This window comes from Gekko japonicus, unplaced genomic scaffold (genome assembly GCF_001447785.1).
Source record: "Gekko japonicus isolate JY-2015 unplaced genomic scaffold, Gekko_japonicus_V1.1 scaffold376, whole genome shotgun sequence".
In the NCBI taxonomy this organism is placed as follows: domain Eukaryota; kingdom Metazoa; phylum Chordata; class Lepidosauria; order Squamata; family Gekkonidae; genus Gekko; species Gekko japonicus.
The window spans coordinates 773,466-781,701 of record NW_015164675.1 but is presented as its reverse complement, the minus strand read 5'-3'; the positions used below and the strand labels follow the sequence as shown (position 1 = coordinate 781,701).

The window sequence follows — 8,236 nt, the reverse complement described above, 5'->3', positions numbered from 1 at the left end:
AAGAGATTGTAAGCAGCTCTGAGACTCTGAGTGAAGGGTGGGGTATAAATCCAATCTCTTCTTCTCCTTCTTTCCCCAGAGATCCTGCTCTGGTAACACTGAGAGCTAGCTGAAACCCAAACTAAATAAAACCTTGCTTCCCCATGTATCTAAATTTAAACTTTGTTGTGACACAGTTTAACCATCCTAATTTTGATGAATGCCTTATTCTGTTATGCATGGCTCCCGATATTTCCTTCAGAGGTGTGGTTTTTTATTGAACCCATGGAGATTGGTATCATAAACAGCAATTTGAGGTTAGTTAGACTCAGTGTCGGCCTTCCATTGGGCACTTTCAGTTTCTGCTACTGTCATATACTGGAGTGGGGAAGAGAAACAGCAGCACTTCAGTCCCTCAGCATGGGCCATTAAATACATTATTTTTTCTTATTTAAACAAAAGGGATTTGATCTTAAAGAGTTCAAAGTTTATTAAATGCAAAACATGTGCCTTGCTGTCAAACCGGGTGGCTTCAGTTACGTGGCTAAAAGCATGATCCTCTGTATGATTACTCAAAAATAAATCCCAGACTATTCAGTAAGACTTGCCCCAGTTAAGCATGCACAGGACTGAAGCCTAATAACTTTTTAAATGGATAGTGCAAGTGACAAAATATAGAACAAGCACACTGGGCAGAAGCCAGATCTTAAAAGCATGCAGAACAGTAATTGGAAGTGCATAAGAAAGTTATATTTTGTAAACTGAAGAAAAACAGGGATTATAAAAATATTTTGCCTATGATGGTTAGGATCATGGACAGAGCCATGAAACTTGTTCTGAAAGCCTGTGTTTTAAAGCTGCTGGCCCCCCTATTGATATATACTTCTGCACTCAGCAGATTTTGTTTGGCTCACAGAAAAGTGCTTTCTAAAAAGTAGTATCTTAAGGCATCTTCAGATACCACAGTTTATGGAACTCAGGGACAATCCATTTTGTGATTCCTATTTTACCTTGGAAAACAATCTAGAGACTTTCACAACACTTCAGCCTTGTACTTACCATCGCTTATATGTACATATGAATTTCTTAAAACATATTTTCCATTTGATACTTTACCATCAGGAAAACAAGCATCCATCCAATTTAGTCTTTCTGGCCCACTGGAGTATGCCAGTTACAGCACACCTATTTAGTTATTTGAAATATTTCTGTGCTGTCTCTGGTCTCAACCACAAGGGCCCGAGATAGTCAGGGGCAGTTCTCCCCACCAAGGCTGTGGTCACACACACTAAATAATCCACTTTCAATCCACTTTCAATGCATTTTCCAACTGGATTTAACTGTGTGTGAACTGGCAAGATCCAGCTGGAAAGTCGACTGAAAGTGGATTTAGTGTGTGTGATCGCAGCCCAAAACGGCTGCTCAAGGTGCCACTGACATACTGTTTGGGCTTGAGTTTCTCCAAGTTGGTGGCAGAATGGCAGGAGATTGTCCCCTAGACACTTGCCATCACCATCTGGGTACAAGATGAACCCCTGAGACATTGGAAGTACCAGTGGGGCTTTGCTAGCTCCAGGTGGCCAGCAGTACAAGAGATGGTGAGTGTCAACTACATAGCCAGTACTTCCCAGGGCACTGCTGCCTGCTGGGTATGAGCTGAACTCCTGCTAGTGTAGCTGAGGCTCGGCTTGCTCCACAGAGAGAAGCAACACAATTGTCTTTCTACAAACCTGAGAAAAACCCCAGGTTTGGTGAAAAGTCTGAAATCTTTTTTTAAAAATCAGGGGCTAAAAATATACAAGAAACAGCTCCTGTACCTTTAAGAAATGAACATCCTCTGCAGTGGCCACTGTGGGAGCTGCTAGGCAACCATAATTGTATTACCAGTCTTCAACCCTTGGTTTCTGTCAGTAAAAGGCAAGGGGAGGAGGCAGGGGCTTTTCCAGGGATGCTTTGGTCTTTCAAGGAGGACTCATCAGGGCCAGCTCTGGCAGCAAGCATTTGCAGGCTTGGCTGCTTCCTACTATTCAACAGCAGGGCCACCACACAAAAGCTAGTAAAGTTTCAGACCAGGATCTGACTCCCTGGTGTGTCACAAAAGCTCACTCAGTGACCATGGGACAGTCACACATTCCCAGCCTACCTTTCAGGGTTATTGTGAGGATAGAACTGAGGAGAGCAGTATGATATAAGCTGCTTTGGATCTCCATTTGGAAGAAAAGTGGGGTATAAGTGTAAATAAATAATACATATAACTATAGATTGGGGAAGATAAAAGGTTGGTTAATGGGTGGGTGGGAAAGAGAGAAGGAAGAAATGGGGCTGCCAGGAGGAGGAAAAGAGGAAATAGTGAGGGGAGGGGGGCAAAAGGGAACAAAAATTACAGATCTGGAATGAATTAAATATAGGTACTTGGAAATACCCAAATAATGGGTATTCAGAGTAAATGGCTCCGGTCACACGGGCCGGATAATGCCGGGGGGGGGCATGGCTATTGCTGTTGCAGTTTGATCTGCGATTATGCGTTCAGACGTGACGGCGACTTCCTCCTTTGGCACCTGTGGCAAACAGGATGACGGAGGAGAAAGCTGCGCACCGGCGCGATCACACCGGGGGAATCCGCATGCAGCCTGTGGCAAACCATTTGCCAGTAGGTCGTCCCAGGTACTTTTTTAATGCACATCTTCGGCGGGACACCACGGGAGGGCTACGCCTCCCAGATGTTCCAGTGTGATCGTGCCGGAAAACTCCGCGGGAGAATCATGCCTTCAGCGGGGCAAATGCTCCGTGTGACCTGGGCCGATATATAGTACTAGGTTTTGCTTAAACGATATCCTCCCCCTTTAATGCTGAATCTTGCAACTTTACCAAGATCCCAGATTTCAGTAAATGTGGAGTTTTCCATTTCTGTCCTTCAGTCCTCCTGGTGAAGAGGAGGGAAGGGAAAGGATTGTGTATGAGGGGAGAAAGGGGAGAAGGGAAGACGTGTGTAAGGCTCCTTGGGTACAACAGCCTCAGTGCAATATCAACTATATCTTTTTTGTGTGATCAAATTGTATTTCTGCATATTTATCCCCAGTTAATACAAACACATGACAATCTTTGGGACCCAGGAGCCTTTTAGCTGAACACTAGCAATTCTTGCTAACAGTGAAACATTACATTTACTTGCTGAAGCCAAGGGCCTTCATCCTGTCATTCCCTCTTTTCCCAAAGATAACCGTCTTCCAGCTGGCTCCACCCATCAGAATTACAACCCCAAAGCACTGCACATCTTCTCCACATGCCTGCATCACCACCTCTCCTGCCAAGTGCTTAATGTGCATCTGCAAATAATTAAAATGCTGAACAAATATTAAAGTAACTTGAAGGCCTGTTAGATTCCCCCCCCCCATAAACAACATATGAGGACTTCTTGCCTAAAATATTGTTTGTTTGCACAGAAATCACCTGGGGGAATATTCCAACAGCATTAGTAATCTTCAACCAGTTCTACTTATGTAACGCTCCTTTAAGTTAAAAGAGAGAGTAAACTGTGTTAAGAGTATTTTTATGTCTCCACAAAAAAGCCTAGGCTATGACACTTTGAAATCCATCAGTTCTAGAATCTTACCCTGAGAAAAGCCCTAACACAGACAGGCTGGATTAACTGATCAAAACTAACAGCAGACATGGAGGGAAATATCTGTAGGACAAATTGCAAGCTTTATCTTCCCCATCTGGAGCTAGCCAAGACTTTGGAGTACGAAACCTATAAGTGCCTTTTGGCTGTTCACAGCCCAGAATGTTGTGCAACATGTAGAGTCATATAACTCTGAAAACAGTCTTGAAACAGACAAGATTTTTCAAGAAAACATCTGTAAAAGCCAATTCTAAAATATTTGGAAATAAGTACCAAGGCAAATAGATATACTAAGGATAGTTATTCCTTAGAATTCAGAATTCAGATCTCAGCATTCAGAAACATTCAATTTTAAAGTTGTCTGTGATTATGGAACATTTTCAATTTCCTTTAGATAATCACCAACAAACAATTCCTATGCAGCAAACCAATAAAGCTATTCTGAATCTTAAGGCACATTTGAATTTTATTTTTAGGCATTAATTTAGTCCATCTTAACTTGCCCTTCCTCCAAGGACTTCAGATGCACAAATCCACTTTGGATACATGCCAACAGTTCATAAATACAGTGAATCCTGACTATGTGCAGGGGCCTGTTCCCAGCAGCTCCACAAATGGTGAAATTCACCAGCATTGGGAAGCAGTAGAAGAACCACCAAATTTCCTACAAAATGTAATCACATAACAATTACAACGATGGCTCATTGGAAGTAGAAGCAGGCTAGAGAGCTCATCACATGATCACAGACCACGAATAAGTGAAATTGTAAGTCATAAATCTGCAAATGGTGAAGGTCTATTTATGTATAAAGCCTAGAGAGGGCATATGAGATGCCAGATAAATATGAATCATTTTAAACATGTTCAGTCACTAGCAATACCTCTTTCAGCAGGGCAGCAGAAGTCTTTGTTGAATCACTGATATTGCATGGGTGTATACAATTGTATCCACATACACACTTCTCTTCCTATTTACACAAGTTACCATCTTCAGCCTCTTTGCTTTTTGGACACAAATTACCTAAATATAAAGAACTATTAACAGTAAAACCAACAGTCAGGTTTTATGAACTATGAGTCTCCAGTGCAAATCTCAGGCCCCGTTCATACGAGGCAGTTTGGGTCGGGAGCGGGCCAGATCGGAAGCGCGGCAAACGGGAGCGATCCGACGTCAACATCTGCCTGGCGTCGCGCTCCCGCCTCCGATCCGGCCCTTCCCCCGTTGATGCGCGGCAGAAATGAACCACCTACCTTAGGTGGTTCATCCGTTTGGGCCGCATCTTCCTGGCCGTGGGATCGGCGGCGCGTCTTGCCGCCGCCGCATCCCCGGCCCCCGGTCGAACTGCGCATGCCCGAGCATGCGCAGTTCGGCAGCCTCCCCCTCCCACTCGCCTCTTTCTCCCCGGCATCTGATCGTGCCGGGGAGCAACGGCGTGCCGCTAACGGGATCCATGGGATCCTGCCGAGGCGTTTCTTTTTTGGCGCGGCTTTTAAAAGCCACGCTTCTCCTCGTTTTTTCCCTGCCATGTGGCAGGGGCCTCAGTTCAACTATAAACTCAGTGGCAATTTCAGCTGATAGCACAACTGGTTTTGGACAGGGAAAGTTCGTGTTTACATGCAGTGATGGGCACAATCCTGGCACCACTGAGCTGTTTTCAGTTCTCCTGCTTTCAGTGGAGAGATAAAAGTATGCTGTACTTCTCCCACTTAAATCAATTGGACTGGAAAGTGTTTAACTGTGGCTGGATTTCATCCAATCTAATTTGGCTTCTTGGATAATGCAAACCACAGCATTCATGGAACATGACTGATTGAATGGGAACACAGAGACATCCATTAGTGATTCAGAAATTCTAGCTGATAGAGGACATCCTGTGGGATGTACTAATGTCAATGGTGGATCACTATAATAAGTTTTGCATTAGGGTCTGCTTTATTATATGGACTTCCCTGTTGGGTTTAAGGATTTTTCCAGTGCTCATAACTATGTTTACATAACTATAACCTGTGGTTAAAAATGATTTTGACATGCAACACTCTGAAAAATTTACAGACAACAGCCTGAAAGACTTGATGGAATTATCATAAGGGTAAAGTTACTGCAGGAGCTGCGGTGGCTCAAGTGGTTAAGACGCTGAACTGCAGGCTGCGGAGGGTCAATAGTTCAGCAGTTCGAGTCCCGGGTGCCGCATGATGAAGTGAGCTCCCATCTCTAGTTCCAGCTCCTGCCAACCTAGCAGTTCAAAAGCAAGAAACTGCAAGTAGATAAATAGGTACCACTTCGGTGGGAAGGTAACAGCGTTCCGTGCGCCTTGGTGTTTAGTCATGCCAGCCACGGAAACATCTTCGGACAGCGCTGGCTCTTCGGCTTTGAAACAGAGATGAGCACCGCAACCCTAGAGTCGGATTCGACTAGCTTTCGAGCAAGGGAAACCTTTACCTTTACGTAAAGTTACTGCAGGCTTCCCCACCTCCCAACCGGAGACTATTGCAGGATAAAATAAACTGAACATGTGTACCAAAATTTATTTTTCAGATTTTAGGTATTTGTAATGTTGGTTTGGCAAGGCTTGTGCATACATTTCCTCATCATTTTTACATTGTGCATCAGCCAACACCAAGTTGCAAGTTGGTTGTACATTCTTTATATAGTAAGGCTATGGAATGATCCACACAACTCCACTTCTACAGATAAGGAAACTTTTATGTCAAAGTTCCATTTGTCCAACTAGCAAGGACTGATCACTGTAAAAAGAAATCTGTAAAATCTTATTGCAATAACTTGTGTTTCATGCTGTCTTTTGGGAGCTGAGAAGTGCAAGAAGCAAGAGAACTTCAGAGTAAATGGGAGAAAGAAGAAGGAGCAAAAGGCTTTCAATGAAAAAGGCATTTTTTGTACAGATGGCCCATAACCAAAGAGAATCAAGGAAGCCACTATCACTATCCCCCAACCTTTTCCCAAGAAGCAAATAATACATTTATAATGTTCCCTATAGGTGCTTCTATCAGAGAAGAGCTACAAGTGCAAGATTAATGGAGATTCTGTTCCACTACAGATTCCTTCTCCAGTTCAGAAATCAAACACTTCTGAGAAGCACTGTACTTGCTCTCCCAGCGCCTTCACAAAGTAGTTCCCCCCCCATCCTCATCTGAACATGGGCCACTTCCACAATGTCATTTTTGTCACTCGTTGGTCCCTATTGCTTCAGAGTCCCCCCCCCATCTGTCTAGTGGTCCCAGAGGGAGCAAAACACATGTGGAAAAGGGGGGGGGCTAAAAGAGTGACAAAAATGACAGTGCTGAGGTAGCCATGGACAGAGCTCACAAAAATCTCCACATGCATCTCTTCCTCAAATACTGTCACGTCATTATTATTTCTCTGAGTTGATCACATCTTACTGTGAGTTTCTGAAACAACCCCCCCGCCCCAGCCTATCTCGAGGGGCCTCTGTGTTCACAGCATCTTGAGCAAGCTAAGGCTTCCAGCTTGTGCACACATTTTTGCGACATTCCTACCCTGAACTTCATCTCCCATTTGCTCCCTCCAGAAAGCCGCGATGCGCTACAGAAACACTTCCAGCCACTTCAGAAAAGCAGGCGCGAGGCTACTTCAAGCTAAATAAATGTCACGGCTCCTTCTCGGTTTAAACCCGTTTAGTCTGGTGTTTACTCGAGAAGCAAGTTTCCTGGACCAAACCGCGTGCATCCCCCCCCTCCCCCCCCCCAGTAATTCTCCTACAAGACCGCTCCCTCGAAGTGTGTACTGCACGCCAGCATCGAAACTTAGCACGGAAAGGATTTACTTTTACCTTTTACCTGCCGAGGAGGAGCGGATGGTCGCCCTGCCCGGTCGAGCCCCTGAAAATAAGTTGGCCAGGAGTTTACCTAACGGAAGCATTCCTAGCCACAGTGCGTCCTAGCGATGAAGTCACTCCACTATTTTTTCCATCGGCTACAGATTTCACCCGTGTAAACAAGGCACGCGGCGCTCAGGGAACGACAGGGGCATGCCACGGAGGGGGCGGGGGTTGTCGGAGCAAAGAGAAAGGCGCGTTTCCCCAGGAGGTCAGAGAGAGTTGGGGAGCAAAGGGAGACGGGATGGGCGGCGAGAGAAGGTTGGCAGAGCTGAAAGCTACCTGGCGAGCAACGGCTTCGTGTAGCGGCGGCAAAGAAGCGTCAGGAGCCGGTTCTGGCCCCCGGCAACCGGTGTCAAAGCAGCGTCTGAAGCGGACCCAGGGAGTGCGCCCAACCCGCCCTGCCTGCGAGAGGCGGCTCCGCCGGCTCAGCCAAGAACATGCAACCCCGGGGTCCACGCTTTCTAGAACAGCCCTGGCATTTCCAGCCGGAGCTCCGGAGCCTCCTCCCCCTTTTGCTGATGCGCTTGGCGTTCTCCTCTCCGATTGAGCCGCTGCCACGTCGGAAGCTCCTCCTCCCCCAGCAAAGCCCTCCGAGGCTTCCAGACACTACCGTAATGCTTAGAATAGCTGGGGGGGGGGCACGGCTCACGCGTAAAGCGCCGTGTTGGCGAGGCCTCGCTCATCCTCATCCCACCGGTCTTGACGTGGAGGACGATACGGCTCTGCTTTGAAAAGGCAGTGGAGGGAGATCTAGCGTGGAGTTTTCTCTGACATCTGG

General features: G+C 46.0%; 1 protein-coding gene across 2 annotated transcripts in view; it reads right to left on the bottom strand.

Annotated features, from left to right (window-relative positions):
- P4HA2 (prolyl 4-hydroxylase, alpha polypeptide II) overlaps nt 1-7,953 on the bottom strand; it is a 73,521-nt gene extending 65,568 nt beyond the window's left edge. For both annotated transcript variants that reach the window (XM_015409265.1, XM_015409264.1), the window contains exon 1: nt 7,738-7,953. The gene's annotated coding sequence lies outside the window, so the exon portion shown is untranslated. The remainder of the gene's footprint in view (nt 1-7,737) is intronic.
- Nucleotides 7,954-8,236: the final 283 nt, after the last annotated feature.